Source organism: Astatotilapia calliptera, chromosome 3 (genome assembly GCF_964374335.1).
Source record: "Astatotilapia calliptera chromosome 3, fAstCal68.1, whole genome shotgun sequence".
Lineage (NCBI taxonomy): Eukaryota > Metazoa > Chordata > Actinopteri > Cichliformes > Cichlidae > Astatotilapia > Astatotilapia calliptera.
Genome location: NC_137424.1, coordinates 59,873,226 through 59,893,401, shown reverse-complemented (window position 1 = coordinate 59,893,401; position 20,176 = coordinate 59,873,226). Strand labels below are relative to the sequence as shown.

Below are 20,176 nucleotides of genomic sequence, written 5' to 3'. Positions count from 1 at the left end.
GGGGATGGTCTCCTCAAGTGTCAGCCAGTGTCAGCGAGCTAGTGAGTGATTGACAGCAGCCTTATCAAATCTAAGGCAAGATAACAGGCGTGTCAACATGTTGGCTCCAGTCTTCCAACATAAACCCGTTCGTGCAGTCTGAGTGTGCTTCATTAGCGTCATGAAACATGTTTGCTGTAACATCTCCGTGGCTCTGCTGGACTTTACTGTCTGTCTCCCTCGTGGGCTTTACCTGTGCGGGTGAGTTTTATTTTAAAATCATATCGATCTATTTCTTACCCGCTGTTAGATGTTCGAGCTGCTTTAGTTTCAGCTGCTCACAGAGAGGACGCAGGTCTCCTGTCAACAAACCTCTTCTGTCGTGTGAGAAAGTGGATGTTAGTGTTTAGATGTACTCACACACGTTTACATAACAGTTTGTATAATGAAGCTGTGAAGAGAAGAGTCTGCTGTAAAAGAAACAGTTTATAACTGCATTACCCATCCTCCCTTACAACCTCATTTAAGTTTGCGGTTGTAAGGCAGCAAAATGTGGAAGGGTTATAGGGGTATGAAAACTTTTTCAAGACATTGTATATGCAGGTATGTGTGTGTATATTGGTGTGTTTGTTTCATATCAGAAAGACTTTATTTATCTCCAAGGGGAAATTAACATACAACAGAGCAGCATGAAAGACAATAAGAACAGGCAATGAGAGTGAGATAATAAATACACAGAATATACAGTTTTAAAATTACGCAGTTTAAAATTAAAGTGACTGAAAGGTGAATAAATAACTGAGTAAAAGTGAATAAAGTGTCGGCAGTATAAGAAGAGAGTAGTTTCTGGTGTGGGAAATGCTCCTTTGGCTGGAGTTAAAAAGCAGGGTGGCTTTGGAGACAAAGGTGGGTCTCCTCCTCTCAGTCCTGCAGGAAGTGCAGCGGAGGCGTCGCCCAGAGGGCAGCCATTGAAATGCGGGGTGAAGAATGTGAGAGGGGTCGTTGATGATGTTGGCTGCCTGTCTAAGGGCGTGTTGGCTGAAAACCTGTGCCAGAATTCTGACAGGCAGGCCAATGATTTTTGAGCACACTGATGCAGTGTGCTGCAGTCTGTTCCTGTTCTGAAGGCTGAGGGGGTGGAATTAGCAGGTGATGGAGAAGGTCATGATGCTTTCCAGGAAGGCGTAGTAAAAAGTCATCATGATGGTTGTGCTGACTTCAAAGGAGCTGAGTTTCCTAAGGAGGTATAGCCGTTGGTGGCACCTCCTGAGAATCTCCTCTGTGTTGGCAGAGAATCTCAGAAGGTTGTCAAAGATGGTTCCCAGGTATTTGTACTCCTCATCTACCTCCACTGGCTTCCCATGGATGGTGGTGGTGACTGAAGCAGCCAGATCCCTCTGCCTACGTTCAATTCAAGTTTGGAGCTGTCACGCCACTCTACAAACTCCTGAAGAGCGGGCCTGTGGTGTTGTGAGGGGCCTGACAGCAGTGACAGGAGAACTGTGTCGTCAGCATATTTAACCAGGTGACAGTTGGCCTGTGTGGATCTGCAGGCATCAGTGTAGAGGATGAAGAGCAGGGGGGAGAGCACACAGCTCTGGGGGGAGCCAGTGGAGGTGGAATCGAGACCTGAAAGAGAGTTGTTGACCCGAACTTTCTGAGTCCTGTTGGTCATATATATACACATATATGCCTGAAATAAAAGCTCATCATCACCTTGAGAGCATCTTGATGTCCCACAGTGTTCACACTAACTGATCAGCCACTCTTTCAGCTGTTCTCAGATGAACATCACTTTCCTTCCTACACCTTTGATTATAACTCTGTCTGCAGCCTCCCGTCTCAACTTTTCTGTTACATGGTCTGAATGAGTTTGGCCACATAGAGGGAAGCTAATAAAACAACAACAAATATATGTCACCCTCGATCTTTTTTTCTAAGAAAATGTTTGTTTGTTTACACAAAAATGCAGGTTCATATTCTGTATTTTGAACAATACACTGGCGTGTGTGCATGTGTGCAAGCTGTCTGGTGGGCCATGTAGCCTGATGTGCTGGACCCAGTGTGTACACTTCTCTCTCGTCTAGTTCATAAGCTCTGCCTCACTCTGATTGGCTGCTGCTCTGTGTTGTTTTTCTTTCAGGCCACAAAAAACATCACAGCTGAGTCTGGAAAGAACGTCACTCTGACATGTCGAGCTCCAAATAACAACATAGTAGTAGAATGGAGCAGAGCTGACCTGCAGCCAGAATATGTTCTTTTGTACCGAGACAAGCAGTTTATTCGAGATCACCAGCATCTATCTTTTAAGAACCGGGTGGATCTGCAGGACAGACAGATGAAGGATGGAGACGTGTCTTTGATTCTGAAGGATGTGACGACTGCTGATAGTGGAACATATGAGTGTCGTGTCTTCATGAGAGGAGCAAACCGCAGGAAGAGAGCTCATCTGAAGACTGATCCTATCACCACCATCAGCTTAAATGTTTCTCCAGGTGAGTGAGTAGAGTTGAGTGTGTGTGTGATCAGAGGTGAAGCTGCTTCCTGGTTGTTGATGTTTGTTTGTAAAGATGTTGTTGATGAGACTTTGTAGAAAGCAGCTGGTCTGAGTGATGTGATCAGAGTGCAGTAGATAATGTCTGACAGCAGTTTGAAGAGGAAATGGATTCTGTTCTGTTCTTCACTCATCACCTACCTGACAGCTGACACCTCACACCTGTTTCTCACCTGCAGGTCAGACAGGAGGACACACAGAGGATGGAGGGAAGGAGGATGGAGGGAAGGAGGATGGAGGGAAGGAGGATGGAGTTGGTAGAAGTCATCATGGTCGACTGATGGCTTCTGTTTTATTACTTGCTGTGATCATTCTTGTTTTTGCAGTTGTGATCTCTAAAAAACACAAGAAAGATCCTCCTCTTCATCCTCCTGATGAAGAAGCAAAGAAGGAAATGGTCTGAAGCAAAGCACCATGGAACAAGAGAGAGAGCGAATACATTAAACTAGTTAAAAACGTTTAACTATAAAAATGACATATTTATACGTATAGATAGATAGTTGTATGAGGGTAACATCACGAGGAGAACAAACAGAGTATAAACCAGTGTGTTTCACACTGAATGTGTTCAGGTCGGAGCTGCTGTGTGGACTATTTTAGTTTAATATCAGAAGCTGTTTGAGTGACATTTCATTACCCAGATGGTAACAGCTCCACACCATCTGATAAGTTTTGGTTGGAGATTTATGTAAAGCAAAGAAACTTTGGTTTGGTTGGTTCCTGAAGTGTGTACCTCTGGTGCAAATTACTGACCTCTGTCATCATTTTAAGTGGGGGAACTTGCACAATCTGTGGCTGACTAAATACTTTTTTGCCCCACTGTATGTGGGAATCAGTAACTCAGAAAGTCTGTTTGACATTAAACATGCGGGTCAAACTCAGTTTAAATGTTCTTCTGTGTTTCAGTGTTTCACAGTCTTTGTAAGTGTAGATGGACTTCATCTAAAAGCAGACAGAGACATGAGGAAAGTTTCTCAGGTATCAGAAAGCTGCTTCCACCCCGTGAACTCCAGATGTGGCCTCAGAATTTCATCTTTTGTTTTTGTGGCCCACATTGGCTGTGATATAGACATCAGTGTGGATTATACGATGATGTTATGACTGATGGATGAGAAACAGGACTTCTGTATTTAAAGTCTGTACTGTACATATTTGTAGGCTGAGCGCTGACCTCATCCACAGAGCACTGAGGTGTGAGAGAGTAACTGAGAGTCAAAGCCGTCTGCACTCTGAGAGGATGATGACTGTACAATTACTTTTTCTGTGGGTTCATTGGTGCTGAAGTTCAGTACAAAACATCAGAGGAATGTTTGCAGCACTTTGTTGAATCTGCTGTGAAGAATTATAGCAGCTCTGAAAGTTAAAAAAAAAAGAAGAAAAAAAAGACCAAATTCAGTACTAGGAAGGTGTACCTAATAATGTGGCCAGTGAGTGTATATGATTGTAATGAAATAAAACTTGTGAACTTGTTTGTATATTTTTGTGGTGTTCAGTGTGTGACAGAGATTTTCTTGTAAAGAGCTGAGCACTCCTGATCCTGTGTGATGTGTGTGAAGTGTAGACATTAAGTTTTCAGTGCTGCAGACTCAGAGGTGGGCAGCCTGTTGTTGCACTTTAATGTGGGTAGATGGCAGCACAGACCACTTCATCTTGGCTGGATCAAATTGAAAACTCACGTTAAGTTTCTTATTAAAGAATAAAACTTGGAGAAAAAAAACAAATGTTTGTATGTGAACAACAACCTGATTTCAAATCTGTGGGTCAGTGAAGAATAAGTACTGAGTATGCACAGAGAAACAGAAGCACAGTCCAACTCCCCTGGAGGGCGCGCTAACATTAACACGTGTCTGCTGAAAACAATTTCACTCAAAAAGACACATTGCAGATGAAGGACGTTTATTAATGAAGTAAAGTATCTCCATCATAAAACAAACCACATTTGAACCTGTTAAAATAGAGAAATGTAAATTCATTCATATCTCACAGTGACACAGACAGCTGTAACATCAAACATCACATAAACAGTGATTCATTCCTCTATGAACTTTAAATAAACACATTAAAGAGATTTTGTCTGAGTCCTTCTTTCACTTCAGTCTGACTTCATGAAAACTTGCTGCTGAGCACTTTAGTTATAAAGCAGAGGTTAAAATGATCGTCTGAGTCTCCAGGATTCTCAGGCTGAATGAGGACACATGTTACAGATGTTCTCTTTATGACTCCTGAGACAAAAACTGACCAAACGTTCCTGCAGGTTTTACTTTGTGGCTGAAGTCGACTCATGTTTGTTCTTTGTTATCTCAGACAGGTGTGTTTGTTAGCCACAAGAATTCATGTTTCCATCAGACAGAAACAACCAATGAGGGGCAGACACACACTCACATTTCAGATCTTCTGAGGTTTCCTTCATGAGGAGAACAAACAGAATATAAACCAGTGTGTTTACAGTGAATGTGTCAGGTCTGAGCTGCTGTGTGGACCAGTTAGAGAGCAGCAGCTGGATCCCAGTGGTTGGACTGGTGGACGACTTCAGTGAGGAGTCGATGACATTTGGCTCTGGTAGAAACTCTGCACACACAAACACACAGGAGGAGAATATAAGCACAAAGCAGAGCCTCTCTGTTCTCTTTAGATACAGCAAAGCATCAGGACATGTCAGTGAACGCATCAGTTACAATAATGTAACTTATTGAACTTTGACACATTTTGTGCAGGTGTGTCAGATCACACAGCATCTGCAGAGACACACAATCTTGTTTTGATACATTTTAACTGCAGGATGAAAAATAAACTGATTAAATAACATCAAATTGCTCCATCTTAACAGGTTACTGGCACCAGAATATTTAGTGGAACTGGTGCTTGTGTCCCAGTCAGTGTGTACATCCTGAGATGCTGCAGCCACAAACCCGTTCACTGTTCCCAGCTCACACTTAAAGACGACTGAATGTTTGCTGTGAGGACTCCTCGATCCTGGGACGACCTGCCTGAAGAAATCTGGCTCGCCTCATCAGTGTCGTCTTTTAAATTCTTGTTAAAGACTAATATATAAACTTTAACTCATCTTATTCATCCAGCTGTTGGAAGTTATTCACCACATGACACTGTGAGTCTGTGTGGCCGTAGTTTGATTCATATTTTACTCTTTGCTCTTTCACTCATCGTCTCTGGGAAGCACTCGTAACGATGGTTTGAAAAGTGACACAAACTTAAAAGTAAAGGAAAAGTTTGATTGTGAGCAACAGATTTATGGTGTTTGTACTAAAAGAAGAGCAGCTGTACCTCTCAGCTCTGACTGTTTTTCCTTCTCTTTGACTGACGTCTTCAGTTCTCACTGCTGAGCCGACTGCAGCTGCATCTGCACAATAAAACACACACACAGGACGTCAGTGCACGATTGACTTTACCCAGAATCCTCTGCAGGAGAAAATGGAAGGTACTTATGTTTAGCTGGACAGAGAAAAGTTACAGGAAGTCGTGATGTCGCTCTGATGTTGTTCAGTTTGTCCTGTACAACATTTTTCTGAAGTCTCATATAAAGACGTCGCTTCTCTGTTTTCTTAACAAAGTGGATTTTCTACAACAGTTTCAATGATAAGAAACAAAATGAATGACATTAGTTATGGAGCCTTTGGTAACATATTCAGAGAACAAGATGGAAAAACAATCAGTTACAGGAGCAAACATCATGCTGGCTTGAACACATATTTGTTGTTGAAGCTTCTCAGTATTTGAATCATGAAGATTTGTTAGTGTTTTTTAACGAGTTCATCTTTTAAACCATTTTAGCCTCGATTGTCCTGTTAAACACTATTTAAACTTCTGTCTCTATAATGCAACAAAGAGTCAAGTTTAGCCTCTCTGCTAACTTCAGGCTAAAAACACTGATGACCTCCAACGCTGCCCCTCAGCCTCCTGGTAGAGGCTCCTATGGACCCAGCAGGGTGACAACAACACCCCATCAAAGGGACAAAGACACTGAGCAGCATGCAAAGAAGCCCACTCACTATAAACAGCATGTAACTAATAAGAACTACAATTGGATCATTGATGGAGCTGGACTGTTGTCAGAGTGCAGCTTAGAGGAGATTCTGAGTTTAGCAAAACCTCCTCATGGCTTAAAAAGTCTAACAAGTGTTAAGATTTCCTGTGAATATTACTGTGAACACTGACACGCTCTCCTGTTTTCAGTGCAGCTCACTTTGTTATTGTTACTCATATAGAATTAAATAAAGTCTTCCAATAAAAAGTGTAAATATAGACTTTAATTAGCCAGTTTGTTATGCTGCACCGAACAAACGCACTACTCTCACATCTGGTGTGACGGGACACGAGCTCCAGCTCAACCTCTGACTTTACTGATGAACGAGTGAAAGTGAATTCCTTTGTTTAGTTTATTATTAGAATATGTTTGTTTGTTAGAAAGTGTTATAGATGCTATGTTATGTCCTACAGAGCAAATATTTCATATTCAGCCTTCATGAAGCGACCAGTTAAGTATTAAATCTTCTATAGCAATAATTCATCTTTGACGTTACATTATTTATATCATTTCAATGTATTCTTCATTTCACACATTTACATTGTTCTAAATATAATGTTTAAATAATTTTCATATTATTGAAGTCAGGATTATAACAGAAGGGTCACAATCATGGCTGCAGCAAATATGAAGACGAGGCTCAATCAATATCAAATACAAACAATATTTAAAGTGAGTTACTGACTCTTAAACTTGTAACTTTATTCAGTAAAAACTGTTTATTCTACCAGTGTTGTAATAAAATAAGTCGTACCATCAATAAATAAACAGCTGCTGAGGACTCGTTGGTGTAGCGAAGGACTAATGTCCTAAAGAGTAATATAGTACACACTCCTTCCTGAGACGACTGACATTTCCAACACTTGCACTGTTGACTCTGTGTTGCACACTGCTCAAAATAAAGGGAACTCAAAAATAAGAATCCCAGATCTGAATGAATGAAATATTCTCATTAAATACTTTAGATAGTTGAATGAGTGGAAATCCAATGTAGCAACCCATGGAGGTCTGGATTTGGAGTCACACTCAAAGAGGAAAAACACTCTACAGTAATGTCCTTACAACAAGTCAAAGTGAAGCTCGACAGTGTGTGTGGCCTCCACGTGTCTGTATGACCTACAACACCTGGACATGCTCCTGATGAGGTGGTGGATGGTCTCCTGATGGACCTCCTCTCAGACGTGGACTGAAGCATCTGCCAACTCCTGGACAGTCTGTGGTGCAGTTGGTGGACGGAGCGAGACATGACGTCCCAGATGTGCTGGGTTGAATCAGGTCTGGGGAACAGCTGGACCAGTCCACAGCATCAATGCCTTCGTCCTGCAGGAAATGCTGACACACTGCAGCCACATGAGGTTCAGCATTGTCTTGCATTAGGAGGAAACCAGAGCTGCCCGCACCAACATATGATCTCACAGGGGGGTCTGAGGATTTCATCTTAGTACCTAATGGCAGTCAGGCTACCTCTGATGAACACATGGAGGGCTGTGCAGCCCCCCCCAAAAGAAATGCCACCCCACACCATAACTGACCCACTGCCAAACCATCATGCTGGAGGATGTTGGAGGCAGCAGAAGGTTCTCCACGCTGTGTCCAGACTCTGTCACATCTGTCACATGTGCTCAGTGTGATTCTGCTTTCATTGCCAGGGGCAAAGTTGCCATCTCGGTGTTCTCTGGCAAATGCCAAACGTCCTGCACGGTGCTGGGCTGTAAACACAACCTCCACCTGTGGACGTCGGGCCCTCATGCCACCCTCATGGAGTCTGTTTCTGACCATTTGAGCAGACACGTGTACATTTGTGGCCTGCTGGAGGTCATTTTGCTCTAGCAGTGCTCTTCCTGTTCCTCCTTCCACAAAGGTGAAGGCAGCGGTCCTGCTGCTGGGTTGTTGCCCTCCTACGGCCTTCTGATGTACCGGCCTGTCTCCTGGTAGCGCCTCCATGCTCTGGACACTACACTGACACACAGCAAACCTTCCTGCCACAGCTCACATTGATGTGATCCTGGATGAGCTGCACTACCTGAGCCACTTGTGTGGATTGTAGACTTTGTCTCAATCTATCACTAGAGTGAAATCACAGCCAGCATTGAAAAGTGACCAAAACATGAGCCAGAAAGCATCAGCACAGAGAAGGTCTGTGGTCACCACCTGCAGAAACACTCCTTTATTGGGATGTCTTGCTAATAATTCCCACCTGTTGTCTAATCCAACAGTGTGTGGCATTGATTGTCAATCAGTGTTGCTTCCTAAGTGGACAGTTTGATTTCACAGAAGTGTGATTGGCTTGGAGTTACATTGTGTTGTGTAAGTTTTCCCTTTGTTTTTGGAGCAGTGCATTTATTGTGTGTACTATTGTATTTATGTATTATCATCCTTTTCTATCCTTACTAGGGCTGTGCGATATGACCAAAATCTCATATCCTGATATAAAACATCTATCGTCCGATAACGATATAAATCACAAAAATGTAACATTTTCTGTAAATTCTGTGAATCTCGGGCAGCTCGACTTGCTTGAAGTGTAGCTGGAGTCGAGTGTTTTAACCGATGAAACGATACATTTTTAGACATAAGTTGTAGCTGTTTTGCTTCTCATCCGTAAACACTGCATACTCTTTCACGTGATTCAGTTTATTTTGAAAAGTCTCAACAGGATCTTGAGCTTTATTGTGAAAGGTTTATGTGGAACATAAACAAGCGGACACACGATGGTTTTACAGTTGTTGTTGCTAACGACGACGCATAAAAACAGGCTCTTGTGCGTCCGTAGTGTGGTTATATTGAATATAAGAGCAAGAAATGAATATAGCCACTACAGCGACCGTCAAAACCATGAAAAAATATTGACGTAAACAGTTTATTTTGCGACACCACGAAACAAACGATAGCGTAAACTGAAACGATAGACATTTTTATATCGTCATCTGATATATATGGTTATATCGAACAGCCCTCATCCTTACTCTCTCTATCCAAGCACAATACTGTTGAACTTATTCTCAGTTTATCTTCGGTATAGTTGTAAACATGTATATTTGAATTTGTTATATTTTCATGTCATTTTACAGTGTTTTTCACCTTTGAAGGAGGACGATGTTTTGTCCCACTGTTACCTGAGTGTGTATTGTTTGGTTGACAATAAAACTCGACTAAAACAACAGAGTACTGGTACAGTACTAGGTTTGCTAGTACTACATTACTGTATATTACACACACACACACACACACACACACACACACACACACACACACACACACACACACACACACACACACACACACACTCACTCTTCATCAGCAGCAGACAGTCTCTTTGATGTTGATACATTTATCCATAACTGTGTGAAAACAGCACATGTGGAGGTGCAGGGAGGGAAACCCCGGGTTAACTGAGTGAGTTTTATCAACTCATATCAGCTTCATATGACAGAATATCCTGATTACCAATGTTAGCGTCAACTAATCTGAATAACAGAAATATACCCTGGGTATAATAAACCTGCTCTGTAGTGCAGGAGATTCTACTTACAGAGCAGACACAGCACAGATGTTTCCTTCATCGTCCTTCTCACTCATTTCAGCTTTTTCTCATTTCTGTCTCTGACACCGAGTAAAGTCGCCCTCTTCCTCCTTCCTGTTGGTACAAAGAGAGTCGAGGTCAGATACATTAGAAATATATACAACTATTAACACACTGTAACGGTTACTCTCTTCTAACACGTGGTATGAACGCCCTGTTACTTAAAGTTGCTACAAAAACACACAGATAGTTTTTTTTAAAGAATATTTCCAAGATGGACGTCTGATCGACATCACGGATGTTACACCAGTGTCCATTTGATGAACCTCTTCAGCATCACCTGCCTGTCACCCTGTCAGACTTGTTACGACTCATCAAGCGACGTCACCGACCAGCCAATCGGTGACATCACAGTTTAGTACCTGCTCAGATCGCTTGGAAACCCGGCCTAGCAGGTACTAAAGAAATACCTGGTACCAGGTACTGATGACCATTCACACTCACATTCACACCTCTGGGCGATTGAGAATCACCAGTGAACTTAACCCCACTGACTGCATGTCTGTGGACTGTGGGAGGAAGCTGGAGTACCTGAAGAGAACCCACACAAACACAAGGAGAACATGCAAACCCCCCACAGAGACTCCCCGACCAGGTGGTGGATGCAAACGCTCAGTGTCACCATGTGGCCCTCTTAAAAATGTATTTAGGTACTTTAAATATACACAACATGTAAACTATAAAAATAATAAATAAAAGTTATAATGCCACTTATGTCAGCTGTAACTCTCATCTGGACTCTAATTTTACAGTTTTGTTTTTATTATTAAGTGTCAGTGCACTTATGTTAACGACAGTGAATCCTTAAGCTGTCATCATCGATTTTCACCTGTCAGTCTCATTCTGTCCTTTCTGAAAGTCTTCAACAACTCAATTATGATGTGACTGGAAACACAATGAAGACAAAATATTAGATATAAAATAACTGACTGGAATATTAATTCTGTTTTATCAACATATATAAACACATTTAAGGATCTGACTGCAATGTTTAAAAAAAACAAACAAACAAATGAACAGTTATTAATAAATATAACAAACATACAGTCTTTTAGAAAGTAGAGCCGATCAATGTATTTATGGATTATTGGAGTTTTTACAAAACTGATCATTTAAACAGAAGTCATTTCCAATGTTTCTATTTATTTTTATGTGTATTGTCTTTACTTATATTGGTAAGTAGAGTTCAGTGAACATAATTTATGACGGGTTATATAAAATTTAGAAATTAACTGTTTTGCAAAGTATCTTACATCCTGCGTTATTTGACACGTTTCACATATACACCAACAAGTCATTTACAACAATGTAAATACGGCCAATCATTTTAATGCGGAAACCAGGAAACCAGTTCGGGGCACAACCGTATTTGGCACCGTTACCGTCCCGAGCGAACGTCTTCACGGCGACAAGATGGGTAGCGGTGTTCGTACGTCGCTCTTCGGGATTCTTCTCGTCTGTTATTTCGCGTTTGCGTCAACAGGTGAGTATGTAACTCTTAGATTGCTGATGAATTGATTTGCCGTTATTGGCATATTAAACACACGCAACCGGGACGTAAGCGTGATTAGCGAAGCTAGTTGCGAAGTAGAAGCGGCTCTGTGTGGTGTGAGTTTTCTGTGTGTTTTGCTTAGTCTTAGTATTTGTGTGCAGTTTAAGTGATCACTGTTAGAGCCACCGAGACTTGCTGAACATCGTTTTTCGGCTAAAACCTCACATAACAGAAAACATTCACTTGGCTCAAAGCACGGCTACCTGCCGAGCTAGCGACAGCAAAGCGACACGTCAAGTTAGCATAGCGGTACAAATCAGAGTAGCGGGCAAAAGCGGACTGGTCCCGGATTACTTTCACGTCATAACAGGGGTTTCTAATCCGGGAAACCTGAAGTTGGTACTAATATAATGCTATTAGCATGTGCAGTGCTCTGCTACGGGAGAAAGTTAAGGATAAAAAAGCTCGAAACAGGCGTTTCGACACGGTGTCGCACTTCCGTAACGCGCGCTATGCTAGCGATCAGCAAAGGAGGAGAAGCGCTACCGCGAGTCTTAATGTTCGCGGCGGGTAACAGGTCGGCTGGCTTCACCCCGGCGCACAAATCACAGCTCACTTGACCGCGTTATCTCAGGAGAACAACCAAGCCACTAAAGAAGTACTAAAACTCGAGGAGACGCACAACTGGAGCACTGTTTGCGCGCACTGTGTGTGGATTATTTAACCATCAGAGCCTGGTTAAGGAACAGTCATTTTTTGTCTCGCATCAAGTACCTGCTGAGAACATCACTGTAGTGAAGTTTATCTGAGTTTTCCCCATCCAGAAACTGGATGACAGCGAAGGTCATGGACAAAAGAAAATAGGTCCTGTTGATATTTGGGCTTCGTTCCTCCTGTTCCAATAAGAAGTCATCCCTCACTTGAGAATGCACTCAAACTTTAACATTTCCGCAGCAATTTGCTGAAACAACCTCTGAACCAACAACAAGGATGTAAGACTTCCTAAAACTATAACTTCTTTTTCTAGGAGGTTTCACTTTATGGCAATGTAACGACATCCAACTGTAACTTTGTCACCAAATTAAAACATCACTACTTGACTAGCTGGTTGTAAAGAAAGCGGAGTAACCTGGATCCTGACCAGTGAGCGCTCCCGACGCTGGGGAACGCTCCGTCGGTGATAAATGGCACAACGCTCAACCAGAGCAGCAGCCATGTTTCAGCGCTACAACCAGACGTGAAACACGACCTTCTTATGACTCTGTGTGTCTGTGTTTTACTTACCCCGACATGCAGAGGCTCTAAAAACATACTAGCAGCTCCTTTGTGCCTGATCCCACACGTCAGCAAACATGAAGACGGTGAAAGCTGCTGATAAGCTTCGTTTTTGTCGACGTCACGATTAAAAACAGGCTCCAATATCCAAAGTTAAGCCCACGTCGATTTCGAGTAAAGGGCATCATTGTTTAAAGCTCCTAGCAAAGCTGTTTTCCACCGTCCGCGAACGATAACACAAACGTTAATAACACAAACAGCTTCTCTTCTCACGGAGAGAAACCGTGTAGCGAGCTCACAAAGACTGCAGCGGAAGCGCGTTCCCTGTGTGCCTGCAGAGCGAGCCGATGACCGATAGGGGGCAGTGTACAGTATGGTACATACTACAGCGCGCCCAGGTTGGCACGGAGTCGTGGGCCTGATGTCTGAACTGGGAGCTCATTGCATCATTTAGTCAGCCCCGTCACCTGCATCTATCTGATACTGATTTCTCAGAGGGAGCAGTGTAGTAGATGAAGAGCTGATGGTGAAATCAGGAGCAAAAACTAACGAATGTTGGTTGAATTGAATGTTGGCCTGGTCAACACAAGTTCAATTCAATTTTATTTATATAGCGCGAAATCACAACAACAGTCACCTCAAGGTGCTTTATACTCTAAGGTAGACCCTACAACAATACATGTCCAGGAAGTTCATGTCGTGTTCACAAAGATGATGATTATGTGAACAGAGGTGGACCTACAACATGGCTTCATGTCTACAAACCCACAAAGTCTTACAGCAGTAAGGATGCACCCGTGTCATCCATGTGATCTGCGTGCTCAGAGCCTGGCTCTACAATCACCTGGACACAGAGAAACCTTGATGTAGATGTTTGATGAGCTAAAGTCCACAATATTAAGATTATGTGTATATTTTACTTTAACGATCCCTGTGGGGAAATTACTCTTTCTGCATTTGACCTGTTCACTCAGTGAAGCACTGAGCAGCCACTGAGCAGGCGCCCGGGGAGCAGTGTGTAGGAACGGTACCTTGCTCAGACATACTTCAGGGTAGCCGTTCAGTGGATTTGAACCCCCGACTTTCCGATCATGGGGCGACCACTCTGACTGACAGCCTATACAGACATAAACTTATTATCATAATTTCGTTCTGTGGTCACCAGAAAAACAACCTGAAATAATAACCTGAAAAACATTGCATCTTTCTGAGCATAAGAACAAAAACAACAAATATGCAGCTGTTCAAAGGTGTTTGCAAAACATCTTTTTTTAAAAAACAAAAAAATCCTTTCAAATTGTGTTTTTGTTTGATTTCTAACACTGGGAGCTAAACACAAGTTGTTCTGTTTGCACTGAGATATGTTTAGACTTTGTTCTTTATCAAGAATTTATCGCTTTGTTGTTCGTCTGAATTCTGTGATTCCTTAACAGATTTTAACAGGTCTATGGTCACGTTTGTGTGATTCAACCAGCATAAACCAGAGAGCAGTTGTGTCTGTTCCCCACTCCGATTGGCTGCTGTAGAAGTGACTGTTTCCTCTCTGCTCTGTTGTTACATCTTTCAGACCAGAAAACCATCACGGGTCAGTCTGGACAGAACGCCACGATGACATGTCGAGCTCCAAACAACAACTTCACACTTGTACAGTGGAGCAGAGCTGATCTGGAGCCAGAACATGTTGCTGTTTACAAGGGTGGACAGTTCCTTCCAGATCACCAGCATCCATCTTTTAAGAACCGGGTGGATCTGCAGGACAGACAGATGAAGGATGGAGACGTGTCTTTGATTCTGAATAATGCAACGAGTGCTGATAGTGGAAAATACGAATGTCGTGTGTTCAACAGAGGAACTATGCGCAGGAAGAGAGCCCTGTCAAAGATTCCTCCCATCAGCATCATCCACCTGAGTGTTGTTGTTCCTCCAGGTGAGTGAGTAGAGTTGAGTGTGTGTGTGATCAGAGGTGAAGCTGCTTCCTGGTTGTTGATGTTTGTTTCTAAAGATGTTGTTGATGAGACTTTGTAGAAAGCAGCTGGTCTGAGTGATGTGATCAGAGTGCAGTAGATAATGTCTGACAGCAGTTTGAAGAGGAAATGGATTCTGTTCTGTTCTTCACTCATCACCTACCTGACAGCTGACACCTCACACCTGTTTCTCACCTGCAGGTCAGACAGGAGGACACACAGAGGATGGAGGGAAGGAGGCAGGAGGGAAGGAGGATGGAGGGAAGGAGGATGAATTTTTTGGACTGAAAGTTGGTCTTCCTGTTGGCGTTATTGTTGCTGCTGTTGTTGTTGTTGGTGGTGTTTTAATCTACAGGAAACTTAAACCACAGAGTCAGGGTTCATACCAGCCTCCAGCTGAACAGCAGCCTGTTTGAAATGTGAAAATAAGATTTTCACAAGTTATTAAATGTTATTTTTGTTTGGTGCAAAACATCGACAAACAGTCCAACAGAGAAACAGGAGTCAGGATTCGCCTCCTTGAACTCTCTCAGAGGGCTTCCAGCTGATCTGAGTCTCCTGCTGCTGTTCCAGCTTCTCAGAGCAGAGACAGACGAGGACATCCTGGATTTGTTGTTCAGCATCTTTGTGAACGATTTCATCACGTTGTGTTGAACAGTTTTAAAGATGGATTCATTCCAAAAGAAGATTGAACTAATGTCGTACTTTTCCTTCTTTTTCTTTAGTTTTCTTGAATTTCAGACGTGTCCTGTTTCTACTGTATGTGTAGCTGTTAGCTCGTGACCTCTGCTCCTGCTGAGCTGAAGCCTCAGACTGTTTCTGTAGTTTAAATAGACGAGACATCTATAATATATATTTGTATATATTAAATTACACGGAGCTTTTATTTATTTCTGTTTATTTATACACTTTTAAAATTATTCCTGGTACAGATTTTATTGTTTTACGTTATTATTGATGAAAAAATGAGTTGGTTTTTGTATACATGAATTCTCTTTTATAAAAAATATTTTCTAACCTGTATTCCAAAACGTTGGTTCTGTTCGTCTGGACGTAGCTTGTAAATGTCCTGTTTATAAGGTTGGGGAAACCTGCAGTCACTTGGATGAGTGACGAAACGTTTCTCCCACTGAAAACACTACGTCCAGGTGAACAGAGTCAACTTTTGGAGATTTACTTACCTGGATGATTGAACATGCATCAAGGCCCTTTCTCACCTGTACAGTCTGTTTTTGTTCTGTAAATAAATTTTCTTAACCTGAATGTTGCTTCCTGTTGCTTCATGAGTAAATCTGAAATGAAACTGAATAATCTGAGCTGGAATCAGTCAAAAGTGAGTTTGTGTGAAATCATCTTTGCTTCTGCTTTTAAAGTGAGTTTTTTTCCCCCAACTATCGCCATCTGGTGGCCTTCAGAGAGAATGCAGGCTTCCATGTTTTATGCTGTGTCTACAATGTATCAGTGTGGTGCTATTAGTATAAGGTGGGATGTAGATTTTGTTACATTGTACCTGTGAGCACAAACTACACACATCAATAGGCAGGTCATGTACTTACATTCATGCTGTGCTACAAACCCCTCAAAGTGCTTTTAATTAACCGCACATTCATAAAGCAGCTTATTCTGGGCACTTCATCTCCCTCACATACACGACCAACCTAGAATCTTCCACTCCAGAGTAGCTGAGTGCAAACTCCACACAGAAAAAAAGAAGCCCAGCAGGATTTGAACCTAGAACCTTCTTGCTCTGACAGGACAGCAACAACCTGCACCACCTATGGCAGAAACTGGATCTGTGCCAAAGCAACATCTCTCAAAGCGCACTCTGACATCTGTATGACCTGTGCTGCTTTCTTTTTCACTCTAGGGAACCTTGGACTTTTGAGTCTTTGTCCTTCGTGGGGTTTACCTGTGCAGGTGAGTTTGATATCAAAATCTTATTAATTTCATATGACAGCTGAGTGCTGTTGGCTGCTCACAGAGAGGACGCAGGTCTCCTGTCACCAAACCTCTGCTGTCATGTGGCAAAGCAGATGTTAGTTTTTAGATGTACTCACACACAAACAGTTTGGTGCAATTAAGTTGTGAAGACAAGATTTTTCTGTTCATAACTCAGCTGTCACCAGCAGAGGGAGGAGTCGAGGCAACAGCTGATCTAGAGAAATCTTCTCAGGGTAGCAAAATCAAAGTCATTTCTTTACACATATTACAGAATGTAACATCTGCATAGGGCAGCTGTAGCTACAACCGTAGCTTGCCTCCACCAGTGTGTGAATGTGAGAGTGAATGAATAATGGCATTGTAAAGCGCTTTGGGTGCCTTGAAAAGCGCTATATAAATCCAATCCATTATTATGTATCATATACATGGTTAAAATACATGAAATATACTTGCTGCCTACTTTATATAAAAAAAAACTTTATTGTTTTCTTTAACACTCATAATTAAACATTTCACTTAAATAAAAAAGGTGAACTGTTTAGCTTATATGATAAATAAACATACAATGCAGAAAGCTCAACCCGTTCTCACTCCCAAAGCGTAACATTTTACGCTAGGTGACAAATCGTCACCATATTACGTTTTCGGCTACCCACCACGTTCCTAAATGACGACCTCGGAAAAAGAGGAAATATGAGAACCGTCTGGACTGAATCTACACATGTTCGCTCTTTTTATTCAAATCGCTTAGGCTACGTTCACACTGCAGGTCTTAATGCTCAATTCCGATTTTTTGATCAAATCCGATTTTTTTGTCTGCTCGTTCACACTACAAATAAAATGCGACAGCAAACGCGCTCTAGTGTGAACGCTCAAAGCGGCCCGCATGCGCAAAAGAAGACGTCACACACAACGCGCTCTGTTTAGACCCAGAGCAACAGTATTGTTTGACTGATGGCCCTTAATATAAAGACTTCGGTCTTCACGTTTCCCAATTTTTGCTTTAAGTTATTTTGTTATTTACATAATAATGTAAATAACCTAATAATGATCCTTATTGCCGTTTAAGAGAGGAGCGGTGCTTCAAAGGATAGCTGCAGATTTCTGTCAGAATCTGCAGATTATACAGTACAAATAAAATGTTTACGTTGTCTTCCCAACAGTTTCACTGACATCTACACTGGATGGCCAGGAAGCGTTCGCGATGTCTTCTCGGGCGCTGATAATTGGCTTCAGTCTTGTGTCGGTGACGTAAAAGGCGGATTTAATGTGACATGACCGTTCAAACAGCAGTCGCTTTCTAAAACATCGGATATGTATCGGATTCAGTACCACATACGAAAGTGACCCAGATCGGATTTGAAAATATCGGATTTGCGCCGTTCACACTGTCATACCATGATCGGATATGGGTCGCATAGGGTCAAAAAAATCGGATTTGATGCGCTTTCGCCTGCAGTGTGAACGTAGCCTTAGAAACACGCTATTTAACTTCATTAAAGTCCTAGTTAAGGTCAGGAATAAGGTTATGGTCAGGGCTAGGGATAAGGTTAGGTTTAGGGCTGGAATACAGGGCTGGAACGTCTACTCCCGCGGGAGCGTCATTGCACTGGATTCCAGCCATAACCCGCCGCGTACCATAAGAACGCCGAAGGTCTCCTTTCGCGTTCCTCAGGAACGCCGCGGGACGTGACAAAACGTCGACATGTTACGCCTCGGGAGTGAGAACGCTCTGTCTAGTCTGGACATAATTATTTTAGCAAAGATTTTATAATCTACATTCATTATTGTCAGTTGCCTATAATTGTTAATGTCTTCTCTATCACCTTTCTTATATAATAAACACATAACTCCTTCATAAAACGATTTACCCATTGTTTCTCTTTCTATTCCTTCATTAAAATACTGAGTTAATAATTCAGACAGTTCTTTACTCACAATTTTGTAAAATTCAGAGGGGAGTCCATCCAGACCAGGTGTTTTATCGGTACTAAGTTGGTTAATTACTGACTCCACTTCCTCTCTTTTAATTTTTCCAATCAAAGTTTCATAAATGACAGGATCTAATGGTTCAACCTCACTCAAAAAATTGTTAATAACGTCGCTGTTTGTAGCTATGGATGAAAACATCTCCGAACAATAGTCTCTAATTACTTGTCTTTTCCCCTCTTCTTTAAAAACTGACTTTCCATGTTTATCCTTAATTGAGACAATAAAATCATTTCGACATTTCTTTTGATTATCATATAATCGCTATTCCCATGAAAGTCAGTACGTCTCAACATATTAAATAAAAATTCTCTATTGACTCGATCAATGTCCTCTTTAAGAGACATCATTTGATTTTCCTCCTCCTCTTCTTTCTCCTTCTTATTTCTTAAATATATATATCACATCTTCATTATATTTCACATTCTTTGCATGGTTTAATTCTCTCGCTTTAAATTAAAAAAAATGACACATAGTTTAAGGAGCTCCCAGAGTTCCGAGAAAGAAGTAGTAAAAATCTTAAGATGTAATATTTTCTTAATTTCAGATTTAACTTCGGACACAAGCAACTCGTCTGCTAACAAGGATGTATTCAATTTCCAATAGTTCAAAAATTCATGGGGACAACACGATACTGTTGCCATAACCACCATATGATCAGAAAAGTCTGTTAAAAGAGTGTCATATTTCAGACCTTGAACATTATGTGATATGTAGAATCTATCAATCCTTGTTTTAGTTAATGAATCGAATATAGTGTAATGGACGGTATGTGGATGCAAGTGCCTATATAAATCAGGAAGTGCTGCTTCCTTACAAACTTTAACCAACAATTTGCTTTCTCGCAATTCTCTAAATTCAACCTTGTATATTCTGTCAGTTGCTTCAGTAACAATGTTAAAATCTCCACACAGAATTATATTAAAACCAATCTCTAATAAATACTTAAGTTTTTTCAATGATTGTATCTTTTTCGTTCGTTCGGGTGCATTATAAACATTAATAATACGCAACCTTTGCCCGTAATAACAGCAATCAACAAGGAGGAGTCGTCCCGGTATTATGTCTCTTCTTTTGATTATATTCACCGCATCTTTTTTAAAGAAAATACCCACTCCGTCAGAGCTGTCTTCCCCTATCGATATTATTGAATGGGCAGTGTTCCACATTTTATTTAATTCACATACATCTACGTGTGTCTTTAATCTCATCTCTTGAAGGCACAAAATATCATAATCAAGTCTTTTTAAGAAATCAACCTTCCTTTTCCTGCTCTTATCTGATTGGAGACCTCTGACATTAAATGTTATTATTTTGATGTTACTCATAGGTTGACTAAAGGGGAGACCATCTCAGA

At 41.5% G+C, this 20,176-nt stretch overlaps 3 long non-coding RNA genes across 4 annotated transcripts; 2 read left to right on the top strand and 1 right to left on the bottom strand.

Annotated features, from left to right (window-relative positions):
• The first annotated feature begins 105 nt into the window (after positions 1 to 105).
• Positions 106 to 4,601, top strand: LOC145425564 (uncharacterized). Its single transcript, XR_013906286.1, has 3 exons — positions 106 to 240; positions 2,123 to 2,474; positions 2,713 to 4,601. It is a non-coding gene; the product is annotated as an uncharacterized LOC145425564 (long non-coding RNA).
• LOC113017251 (uncharacterized) lies at positions 4,413 to 14,498 on the bottom strand. 2 transcript variants are annotated; one of them, XR_013906285.1, is made up of 4 exons: positions 13,957 to 14,498; positions 10,108 to 10,212; positions 5,816 to 5,891; positions 4,413 to 5,101 (listed from the first exon to the last, which is right to left on the bottom strand). It is a non-coding gene; the product is annotated as an uncharacterized LOC113017251 (long non-coding RNA). The 2 variants fall into 2 exon arrangements; XR_003271432.2 differs by lacking the exon at positions 13,957 to 14,498 and adding an exon at positions 12,935 to 13,328.
• Positions 11,535 to 16,197, top strand: LOC145425565 (uncharacterized). The gene is made up of 2 exons (XR_013906287.1): positions 11,535 to 11,641; positions 14,493 to 16,197. It is a non-coding gene; the product is annotated as an uncharacterized LOC145425565 (long non-coding RNA).
• The last annotated feature ends 3,979 nt before the right edge of the window (positions 16,198 to 20,176 follow it).